Consider the following 12387-nt stretch of genomic DNA (forward strand, 5'->3'; position numbering starts at 1 on the left):
TTTGCCACCTCTTACAAAATACAGGGCTAGTAGCCAGGTTTTGTCAGTTTTATTCCTATGCAAATTTAAAGTGAAATTCCCATTGAGCATTTGAGGGAAAAGAATTTACTGGCTTATGTATTTCCAACTTTAATTCATTCTGGGGGATGAAGAGGGATGCCAAATCCTCCTCATCTAGCAGTATATCTTCCATACAGCATGACTGCCTGAAATATCTCCATCAAATGTTGGCTGCAGCTCATTACATAAGTGCAGTGGTACTGATGATTCAGTAGCTATCTCTTGTTTTGTAGCCAGTACAGAACCAACACCTTGGTGTGATGATAGGGAAACTGTGCAATTGGAAGTGCCACTTTTTAGATGAAATGTAATCAGAAGTCCTGACCACTCTGCGGTAATTAAAAATCCCACATGGTTGGGGTAAATTCCATAGTATCCTAGCCAAATTCTAAGTGGGCATTTATATTCTGATGACTTAAATACCTCCTGAAATTTTACCGGATAAGGTACTCTTTTCAGTTGCATCTCCTGAATTACGGTGTAACATTGCAAGCAGATGGCCATGTTTCATCTCAGAGATGGCTGCAAGTCAGTGGTTGTTGGAAGCAATTTCTCTATTTGTATAGAATTTGTACAATTCGTATAGTGTCTGGGATCCTCTTTGGGAGAAAGCCATTATATCAATGCAAGATCGGCATCAGTATCACTGCAGTGATACATACTGCAAAACTGTTAGGAACGAATTCAGCATTACCAAAACATTATTTAAAATATAACTTGTATTTAATAAAGAGGTGTGTATACTTTCCCATGCTATTGAAAGATGGGGCAAATCCTGCTCTGACTTGCCTGGGTGTGGAGGGTTCCACATACCAGTGTTGTTACATTGTGTGTAGAAGGAGCAGGATTTCAGAAGGATATCCAGGTGAGCGACTCCTGTGCAATGTAAAGGGGCTCTTCAGAGGTGGCTTGGGATGGGTAGAGTATCAGTGATGTATCTGGTTTGATTAATCCAGTAACCATTGCTCCTACATCAAGCTAGGGCACAAAAAGACTACCCAAGGCCTGAGAGTAGACTAGTGGCCAGGCACAGATCTGCTGCCTCTAGGGGGCCTGGTGAGAGGGCAAGAGTATTCCTGCGTGCTAGGAAGAGGATTTGCCCTTTCGTATGCACACATGGAACAATGGGCATATTCAGGAGGGAGGGATAGGTGTATTTTTCAAATAAAAAAATAAATTTGAAATGCCCTTTGTGCACTGGGGTAAAACACCTACTTCTAGAGTAGGCCTCCAACAGGAGTCAGTCCACGTATATTCCAAGCTCTAGCAGCATATGTTGAAAAATTTATGGAATAAAAAAAAAACAGCCATTCTCCCTTCCCCTCCTTCCCCCTCCCCCCCAAAAAAAACACAACTGTCTGGAATAGCAATTTCTTTCTAAGGCAGAAACAGATCACTGAGACAAACTTATTCACAGGGATTTCCTGTCATGAAGCCACTCTAATACAAACATTTTTTATTAGGAAAAAATAAAACTCACAGTGACATCAGCAGAAAAATGTTCTTAGAACACGTTATTTCCATTTAACACAGATTATGGCAGCTTGAGAGTTTTAATGGAAAGGAAAGTCTGCTGGCACTGTCAAACTACTGTTAAACCAGCTGAGAATTTTGTTATTTGATTTTTTGGAAAACAAAATACGTTTGAATTAGATACACACTGTCAAGACATTTGGGGATCCAATTTCAGCTTCCATATGTGCTGTTAATAGAACACTTAAGGTCCAAAATTCAACTGACTTTTAAAATTGTGTTACTACTATAAAAGTGCTTGCTACAGCTTTTTCTCCTTAAGATAATCTTTTTAGAGTTGATTAAAAGAACATCTTCCTTTCCCCTAATCTGCAAATACACTAGGTTCCACACAAACTATCAGAATGTCGACTGTGTTTCTTATTTGTCTGCTAATAGTTAGAGCAGAGAAAGGGGAATCAGCACTCCGGGATTCTGTTCCTGGCTGAGCCAATGACTTACTGTGACCTGTATAACACATAAGCAGAGTGAAGAATGGGTTATATTAGTGCCTTTTTTTGGTGGTGGTGGGGTGTTAGGTAGGAGGGGATCAGCTAAATGGAAAGGAAGGGGAGAAGAGGGTAGGACGGGCAGATGTGGAGTGGGACTGAGGTGAAGAGATTATGAAGGAGGGCAAAGGGGAGATAGAGGGAGGGAATTGGAGCAAACAGCCAATCAGCACATCACAAAGTCCAGTTAAAACCATAGAAAGGTCTACATAAGAACATAAGAATGGCCATACTGAGTCAGACCAAAGATCCATCCAGCCCAGTATCCTGTCTGCCGACAGTGGCCAATGCCAGGTGCCCCAGAGGGATGAATCTAACAGGTAATGATCAAGTGATCTCTCTCCTGCATCCATCTCCTCCCTCTGACAAACAGAGGGGAGGGACACCATTCCCTACCTAACTTGGCTAATAGTCATTAATGAACTTAATCTCTATGAATTTATCTAGTTCTCTTTTAAACCCTCTTATAGTCCTAGCCTTCACAACCTCCTGAGACAAGGAGTTCTACACGTTGACTGTGCGCTGTGTGAAGAACTTCCTTTTATTTGTTTTAAACGTGCTGCCCATTAATTTCATTTGGTGGCCCCTAGTTCTTATATTATGGGAACAAGTAAATAACTTTTCCTTATTCACTTTCTCCACATCACTCATGATTTTATATACCTCTATCATATCCCCCCTTAGTCTCCTCTTTTCCAAGCTGAAAAGTCCTAGCCTCTTTAATCTCTCCTCATATGGGACCCGTTTCAAACCCCTAATCATTTTAGTTGCCCTTCTCTGAACCTTTTCTAATGCCAGTATATCTTTTTTGAGATGAGGAGACCACATCTGTACGCAGTATTCAAGATGTGGGAGTACCAAGGATTTATATAAGGGCAATAAGATATTCTCCGTCTTATTCTCTATCCCTTTTTTAATGATTCCTAGCATCCTATTTGCTTTTTTGACTGCCGCTGCACACTGTGTGGACGTCTTCAGAGAACTATCCACAATGACTCCAAGATCTCTTTCCTGATTAGCTGTAGCTAAATTAGCCCCCATCATATTGTATGTATAGTTGGGGTTATTTTTTCCAATGTGCATTACTTTAAATTTATCCACATTAAATTTCATTTGCCATTTTGTTGCCCAATCACTTAGTTTTGTGAGATCTTTTTGAAGTTTTTCACAGTCTGCTTTGCTCTTAACTATCTTGAGCAGTTAGGTATCGTCTGCAAACTTTTCCACCTCACTGTTTACCCCTTTCTCCAGATAATTTATGAATAAGTTGAATACGATTGGTCCTAGGACTGACCCTTGGGGAACACCACTAGTTACTCCTTTCCATTCTGAAAATTTACCATTTATTCCTACCCTTTGTTCCCTGTCTTTTAACCAGTTCTCAATCCATGAAAGGATCTTCCCTCTTATCCCATGACAACTTAATTTATGTAAGAGCCTTTGGTGAGGGACCTTGTCAAAGGCTTTCTGGAAATCTAAGTACACTATGTCCACTGGATCCCTTGTCCACATTTTGTTGACCCCTTCAAAGAACTCTAATAGATTAGTAAGACACGATTTCCTTTTACAGAAACCATGTTGACTTTTGCCCAACAATTTATGTTCTTCTATGTGTCTGACAATTTTATTCTTTACTATTGTTTCAACTCATTTGCCCGGTACTGACGTTAGAGTTACCAGTCTGTAATTGCCGGGATCATCTCTAGAGCCCTTTTTAAATACTGGCGTTACATTAGTTATCTTCCAGTCATTGGGTACAGAAGCTGATTTAAAGGACAGGTTATAAACCATAGTTAATAGTTCCGCAATTTCACATTTGAGTTCTTTCAGAACTCTTGTGTGAATGCCATCTGGTTCCGGTGGCTTGTTACTGTTAAGTTTATCAATTAATTCCAAAACCTCCTCTAGTGACACTTCAATCTGTGACAATTCCTCAGATTTGTCACCTACAAAGGACGGCTCAGGTTTGGGAACCTCCCCAACATCCTCAGCTGTGAAGACTGAAGCAAAGAATTCATTTAGTTTCTCCACAATTACTTTATCGTCTTTAAGTGCTCCTTTTGTATCTCGATCGTCCAGGGGCCCCACTGGTGGTTTAGCAGGCTTCCTGCTTCTGATGTACTTAAACATTTTATTTCCTTTTGAGTTTTTGGCTAGTTGTTCTTCAAACTCCTTTTTGGCTTTTCTTCCTACATTTTTACACTTATTTTACCTCACTGGGATTTGACATCCACTTTTTAAAAGATGCCTTTTTACCTCTCACTGCTTCTTTTACATGGTTGTTAAGCCACGGTGGCTCTTTTTTAGTTTTTACTGTTTTTTAATTTGGGGTATACATTTAAGTTGGGCCTCTATTATGGTGTCTTTGAAAAGCATCCATACAGCTTGCAGGGATTTCACTCTAGTCTTTGTACCTTTTAATTTCTGTTTAACTAACCCCCTCATTTTTGCATAGATCCCCATTCTGAAAATAAATGCTACAGTGTTGCGCTGCTGAGGTTTTCTTCCCACCACAGGAATGTTAAATGTTATTATATTATGGTCACTATTTCCAAGCGGTCCTGTTATAGTTACCTCTAGGACTAGATCCTGTGCTCCACTTAGGACTAAATCGAGAATTGCCTCTCCCCTTGTGGGTTCCTGTACCAGCTGCTCCAAGAAGCAGTCATTTAAAGTATCAAGAAATTTTGTCTCTGCATTTCGTCCTGAGGTGACATATACTCAGTCAATACAGGGATAATTGAAATCCCCCACTATTAGTGAGTTCTTTATTTTGATAGCCTCTCTAATCTCCCTTAGCATTTCATAGTCACTATCACTGTCCTGGCCAGGTGGTCGATAATACATCCCTACTGTTATATTCTTATTAAAGCATAGAATTACTATCCATAGAGATTCTATGGAACATGTGGATTCATTTAAGATTTTTACTTTATTTGATTCTACATTTTCTATGACATATAGTCCCCCCCCCATGACCTGTTCTGTCCTTCTGATGTATTTTGTACCCCGGAATGATTGATTGTCCTCACTCCACCAGGTTTCTGTGATGCCCATTATAACAATATCCTCCTTTATCACAAGGCACTCTAGTTCACCCATCTTATTATTTAGACTTCTAGCATTTGTGTACAAGCACTTTAAAAACTTGTCACTGTTTATTTGTCTGCCCTTTTCTAATGTGTCAGATTCTTTTTTATGTCATAGACTCATAGACTCATAGACTTTAAGGTCAGAAGGGACCATTATGATCATCTGGTCTGACCCCCTGCATGCTGCAGGCCATAAAACCGTCCCTACCCCTTCCCTGGACTCTGCTGTTGAAGTCCCCAATCCTGTTTTTAGTGACTTCAATCGGCAGAGACCCTCCTGCTAGAGATCCCTGCCCCATGCTGCGGAGGAAGGCGAAAAACCTCCAGAGGCTCAGCCAATCTGCCCTGGAGGAAAATTCCTTCCCGACCCCAAATGTGGCGATCAGTAAGACCCCGAGCATATAGGCAAGAGTCTCCAGCCCGACCCCGTTAGCCATTATACTATTTACCCACCATTGCTTGGCTTTCCTTGACTACTATGTTTTACCATTAAACCATTCCCTCCATAAACTTATCTAACTTTATCTTAAAACCAGACAGGTCCGTCGCCCCCACCGTTTCCCTCGGTAGGCCGTTCCAATATTTCACCCCTCTGACGGTCAGAAACCTTCGTCTAATTTCAAGTCTGAACTTCCCCACGGCCAGTTTGTATCCATTCGTTCTGGTATCCACGTTAGTACTAAGCTGGAATAACTCTTCTCCCTCCCTTGTATTAATCCCTCTAATATATTTAAAGATAGCAATCATATCCCCTCTCAGCCTTCGCTTTGTCAGACTAAACAACCCAAGCTCCTCTAGTCTCCTTTCGTACGACAGCTTTTCCATTCCTCTGATCATCCTAGTGGCCCTTCTCTGCACCCGTTCCAGTTTGAGTTCATCTTTTTTAAACATGGGAGACCAGAACTGCACACAGTACTCCAAATGAGGTCTCACCAGCGCCTTGTACAACGGAAGCAGGACCTCCTTATCCCTACTAGATATACCTCGCCTAATGCACCCCAAGACAGCATTGGCTTTTTTCACCGCCACGTCACATTGTCGACTCATAGTCATCCTGCGGTCTACAAGAACCCCTAGGTCCTTCTCCTCTTCCGTTACTTCTAACCAATGCGTCCCCATCTTGTAACTAAAATTGTTATTAGTCATCCCCAAATGCATCACCTTACACTTTTCACTATTAAATTTCATCTTATTTCTGATACTCCAATTCACAAGCTCATTCAAGTCTCCCTGCAGGATATCCCTGTCCTCCTCCGAATTTACAACGCCTCCCACCTTCGTATCATCCGCAAATTTTATCAGCCCACTCCTGCAATCGGTTCCGAGGTCAGTTATAAATAGATTAAATAAAATGGGTCCCAAAACCGAACCTTGAGGCACTCCACTAGTAACCTCCCTCCAACCCGACAGTTCACCCTTTAATACAACCCGCTGCATTCTCCCCAGTAACCAATTCCTTGTCCACTTCTGGATTTTCATATCGATCCCCATGTTTTTCAGTTTAACCAATAATTCCTCATGGGGTACAGTATCAAACGCTTTACTGAAATCCAGGTATATTAGGTCCACAGCATTTCCCTTATCTAATAAATCCGTTACTTTCTCAAAGAAGGAGATCAGATTCGTTTGGCACGATCTGCCCTTCGTAAAACCATGTTGTAATTTATCGCAATTGCCACTACCCTCCAGGTCCTCAACTAGTTTCTCTTTCAGAATTTTCTCTAACACCTTGCACACTACAGATGTTAGACTAACAGGCCTGTAGTTACCCGGATCACTTTTTTCCCCTTTCTTGAAAATAGGAACCACATTAGCTATTCTCCAGTCTAACGGGACCACCCCCGAGTTTACAGATTCATTAAATATTATCGCTAACGGGCCTGCTATTTCCCGCGCCAATTCCTTCAATATTCTCGGATGTAGATCGTCCGGTCCTCCCGACTTAGCCCCATTAAGGCGTTCAAGTTTTGTTTCTACCTCGGATACGGTAATCCCCCATCCCGAATGCCCCTCTATAGTGGTGCTAGTATCCCTAATACCTTCATTGGCCTCATTAAACACCGATGCAAAATATTCATTAAGATATTGCGCCATGCCTAGATTGTCTTTAATCTCCTCTCCGGCAATAGACTTCAGCGGTCCCACTTCTTCTTTCTTTGCTTTCTTCCTATTTATGTGGCTGTAAAACCTCTTACTATTGCTTTTAATTCCCCTCGCTAGGTCCAACTCTACACGGCCTTTGGCCTTTCTCACTCTATCTCTACATTCCCTGACTTCACTTAGGTACATTTCCTTACTGATCCCTCCCCTCTTCCACTCTTTATACGCTTTCTGTTTTTTCCTAATCGCCCCTTTGAGTCGGTCGCTCATCCAGCTCGGTCTAAATCTCTTGCTTAGTAATCTTTTTCCCTTTTTTGGAATACAGGCCTCTGACAGCTCATGCATCTTTAACTTAAAGTAATCCCAGGCTTCTTCTGCTTTTAAATCCATTAATACGTTTGCCCAATCAATTTCCCTTACCAGTCCCCTTAGTTTGTTAAAATTGGCCTTTTTAAAATTATAAACCCTAGTCTTTGATTTAATTCTGTTACTCCTTCCATGTATTTTAAACCGAATTAGCTCATGATCACTGGAGCCCAAATTGTCCCCTACTACCACTTCCTCAACAAGGTCCTCACTACTTGCCAGAATCAAATCTAAAATGGCCTCCCCCCTCGTCGGTTCAGTTACCACTTGATGGAGGAATTGATCAGCGAGCACTTCTAGGAACATCTGAGCCCTGTTATTGCTACTAGCGTTTGTTCCCCAATCTATATCCGGGAAGTTAAAGTCCCCCATAATTACACAGTTTCTGTTAGTAATTACTTCTCTAAACACATTAAATAGTTCCTTATCCATATCCTGGGTCGATCCCGGCGGTCTATAGCACACTCCAAGCACTATCCCTGGAGAGGCTCTAGTAGTCCTATTACCCAGTGTGAGTATTGCCCAGACAGACTCTGTGTTATCTAATCCATCCACTATTATTTCTTTACAGTTTATTTCACTATTGACATACAAGGCCACCCCCCCACCTTTACCTTTGTTCCGGTCTTTCCTAAACAGCGCATACCCCTCCATACCTGTGTTCCAGTCGTGACTGCCATTCCACCACGTTTCCGTTATTCCTACGATATCCGGTTTCAGTTCCTGGACCAAGAGCTCCAATTCCTCCATTTTATTACCTAGGCTTCTGGCATTGGTGTATAAACACCCTAATGTATGTCGTTTAGCCCGTCTCCCATTAGCAGCACTATATGTTGCGGGCCTCCTTGTGTCCGTCCCCCCTGTCCTTCCTATGTCCAATCTCATCTCCCCGGCTATGTCTCCTCTCCTTTTACTCACCTTCTCCATACTGGAATCTGGCGTGGAGATTAACTGTGCATCTCCCAACCGTCTCCCCAAACTTCCTAGTTTAAAGCTCTTTTGATTAGATGAGCCAGCCTCCCTCCCAGAAGTCTATTTCCTTCCCTACTCAGGTGAAGCCCATCCCGCGAGAACAGGTGTCTGTCCCCGAAAGCCTCCCAGTGGCCATACATCCCAAAGCCCTCCTTATAGCACCACTCCCTTAGCCAACTATTTATTCTCACAATCCTATCAGCCCTTTGCTGCCCTTCCCTCGGAACGGGCAGAATCCCACTAAAGATAATCTGAGCCTCTATCTCCTTGAGCGTCTTCCCCAGCCTGGCATAATCTCCCTTGATCCTCTCTAACGAGAACCTAGCCGTGTCATTCGTTCCCACATGAAGGATTATCAAGGGGTTCTTACCTGCTCCTTTTAGGATCCTTTTCAACCGCAGGTCCACATCTCGTATCTTTGCGCCCGGGAGACAGCACACCCTTCTGTTCTCCGGGTCCGCCCTGGTCACAGGCCTGTCCAATCTCCTCAGTAAAGAGTCTCCAATCACATACACCTGCCGTCGCCTGGCAACAGTGCGATCTAGTAATCTAGTCTCCGATCCCTCTAGTCCTGACCTGTGCCTGTTCCTATCTTCCATTATGCTCCCCCTTATGCCTTCCTGCATCCTCCCGGGGCCCAGAATTGGTGCTGTCTCCATCAACTCCTCCCCTCTCTCTCTTGGGCTAGCAGCTCTTCTCTTCTTCCTCACCCTCCCGCCTTCAGTCGCCACCTGCTGCCCCTCCACCTCGCTATCCAGACACTCGAACCTATTCCTGAGTTCTATTCCCCCCTCACTGGCCCTTCTTTTCCTTGGCCTACTTCTCACAGTCACATGCTTCCACCTCCCATGTTCTCCCCCCTCCATTCCCCTCTCACCGTCCTCTACCTCTGCCTCTACCTCCGCCACAGGGCGTTCTCCTTCAGCCTCCCCTTGCCTTTCCTCCATCAGCTGCTCAAACCCCCGCCTAAACTCCACCAGGGTTTCTACCTGCATCTCCAGCCCCTTAATCTTTTCCTCCAGTAACACTATCAGGCGACACTTCATACACACATACCTTTGTTCCAGGTCTCCTGCTAGGACTATATACATACCACAGCTTCCACATGTTGCCATCTGCATTCTGTCTGCTGCTGCTCCTTGGCTCATGGCTGCTGCGGTCTCTGCCCACAGCACCTGGGGGAATGGGGCACAGAACACACCGTGCCCTCCTGCCTCCCCCTGCAAACTCCCCTGTTAGCCGCCCTGTTTGCTGCCGCTGCTCGCAGCTGTACCGCTGCCTGGCTGGGCGGCCGCTTTTATGGGCCCCTTGATCAGCCAAGCCCCGCCCCCTACTCAGGGCTCGGCGTCCTTCCCAGCACCCAGCCCCTGCCGGCCCCTACAAACAAACACAAACACACAAGAACAACAAGGACAGATGCAAATACAGGTACCTTCTCCTCCAATGGGAACTCCCTCTCAAACTCCCCTGTTAGCCGCCCTGTTTGCTGCCCTGTTTGAATGTTTATCATCCGATCTGGCCCCTAGGTTATCCTCTTCCATCCTCTCCTCCTGACTAAAACCTAGAGAGTCTCTATCAATAGACTCCCCTCTAAGAGAAGTCTGTCCGATCCACGTGCTCCTCTGCAGCAATCGGCTTTCCCCCATCTCTTAGTTTAAAAACTGCTCTGCAACCTTTTTAATGTTAAGTGCCAGCAGTCTGGATCCACTTTGGTTTAGGTGGAGCCCATCCTTCCTGTATAGACTCCCTGATCCCAAAAGTTTCCCCAGTTCCTAATAAATCTAAACCCCTCCTCCCTACACCATTGTCTCATCCATGCATTGAGACTCTGAAGCTCTGCCTGCCTACCTGGCCCTGCGCGTGGAACTGGGAGCATTTCTGAGAATGCCACCATAGAGGGCCTGGATTTCAGTCTCTTTCCTAGCAGCCTAAATTTGGCCTCCAGGACGTCTCTCCTACCCTTCCCTATGTCATTGGTACCTACATGTACCACGACCACCGGCTCCTCCCCAGCACTACATATAATTCTATCTAGATGCCTCAAGAGATCCGCAACCTTCGCACCAGGCAGGCAAGTCACCATACGGTTCTCCCGGTCATCACAAACCCAGTTATCTATAATCAAATCTCTCATTACTAACACCGGCCTTTTCCTAATGACTGGAGTTCCCTCCCTCGGAGAGGTAACCTCAGTGCGAGAGGATACCCCAACATCACCTGGAAGGAGAGTCCCAACTATGGGAAGGTTTCCCTCTGCTCCCATTGACTGCTCTCCTTCCCTGAGCCTTTCATCCTCCTTAACAGCACAGGGGCTGTCTGACCGGCGGTGGGACAAATCTACAGGGTCCCGGAAAGCCTCATCAACATACCTCTCTGCCTCCCTTAGCTCCTCCAGTTCCACCACCCTGGCCTCCAAAGCCCATACGCGGTCTCTGAGGGCCAGGAGCTCCTTGCACTGAATGCACACACATGCCGCCCACCCACAGGGCAGGTAATCATACATGCTACACTGAGCGCAATAAACAGGATAGCTCCCACTCTGCAGCTGGGCTTCTGCCTGCATTCTCCCCTACAGCTACGTAGGTTAATGAAAGGGTTTTTGTTTAAATCAAGAAGTTTTGATTATAGTTTAGTTTAAAGGTTTTAAAGAATGGCAAGTGAACCTCGCCCCCTTCCCACTCCCCTTCCAGACTCTCTCTTGAAACTCCCTGTTAGCGGCCCCTGTTCGCAAAGCTGAATGCCCATAGATCCCTGCTTTGGTTGCCTTTGCTCCTACCATTTGGAGTCTCTGGCTGGCTCCTCTCTGCAGTCCCTCCGTGCCCTTCCCCCCAAGGCCACATGGCACAGGGGAGGGGAGACACCATCTAGGTTCTATTGTACCCAATATGTGCAGAGGGTCTCCTTGCACAGTTCTGTGTCCAGGGAGTGCTGGGAAAGGGTGGTCCTGGCAAGGCTCCATATGCATATGCACTATAATGGGAAAGCAGATAGAAAAAAGTTGTTTACTTTACATATAACATTAAAAACAACTATCAAGCACCAAATGATGTTTCATGGACCAAATGGGGATTCAAAGGCATTGTGCTGCAAGCTATTAATAGGTTTTAGTTATAGAAAATGATATTTACAGTTTAGATAAGCAGATTTAAAAAAAATTTCTTAGACTAATTTTTTGGGAGGGGGAGATGGGGTTTGGTCAAGCAATTTGAGGCCTTTCTTGCTGTACCTGGTCCTAATCCAAAGATTCAGGTGAGGCCCCTTAGTTGCCTCCCTTCCTATCCATGGGTGGTGGGTGGACCCCCGCTCCATCAGGGAGGCTAGCCTCTTCTCTCCCCCCCCCAGCCCCGGGCTGGCTGGAACCCCTCCCCTCCAACCCAGCCCTGTGTCTCGCAACAGCAGCTGCAGCCTATTATACCCACCGCCCATGTAGCTATTTGTTATGAGGGCACAATTTTAACCATATTTGGCCCATCCTTTTTATATGAAAACAATGGCATGGAGGATGAAGAGTTATTCTCTCTTAGATTGACAATAATGCTGCTCCATGAAGAATCTGTGGAGGAGTTTTACAAGCAGATGGCCAGCTCACTCACACATACAATTGAAGCTTGTCACCTTCACCATCTTCAGGAAGTAGATCCTGATTGATGTGCAATTGGAAAATATTCATCTCAACAAACTTGGCTAGACTCTAGCCATTTTTTGGGGTGCCTTTGTACAAAAAAGGAATACTCCAGCGGCTAGAGTATTCCCTTTTTGTACAAAGGCACCTAAAA

General features: G+C 44.7%; 1 long non-coding RNA gene across 1 annotated transcript; it reads right to left on the reverse strand.

Moving 5' to 3' along the window:
* Positions 1–1501: 1501 nt before the first annotated feature.
* Positions 1502–11581, reverse strand: LOC135973237 (uncharacterized). Its single transcript, XR_010590029.1, has 2 exons — positions 11388–11581; positions 1502–2040 (listed from the first exon to the last, which is right to left on the reverse strand). It is a non-coding gene; the product is annotated as an uncharacterized LOC135973237 (long non-coding RNA).
* Positions 11582–12387: the final 806 nt, after the last annotated feature.

This window comes from Chrysemys picta, chromosome 8, assembly GCF_011386835.1.
Source record: "Chrysemys picta bellii isolate R12L10 chromosome 8, ASM1138683v2, whole genome shotgun sequence".
NCBI lineage: Eukaryota > Metazoa > Chordata > Testudines > Emydidae > Chrysemys > Chrysemys picta.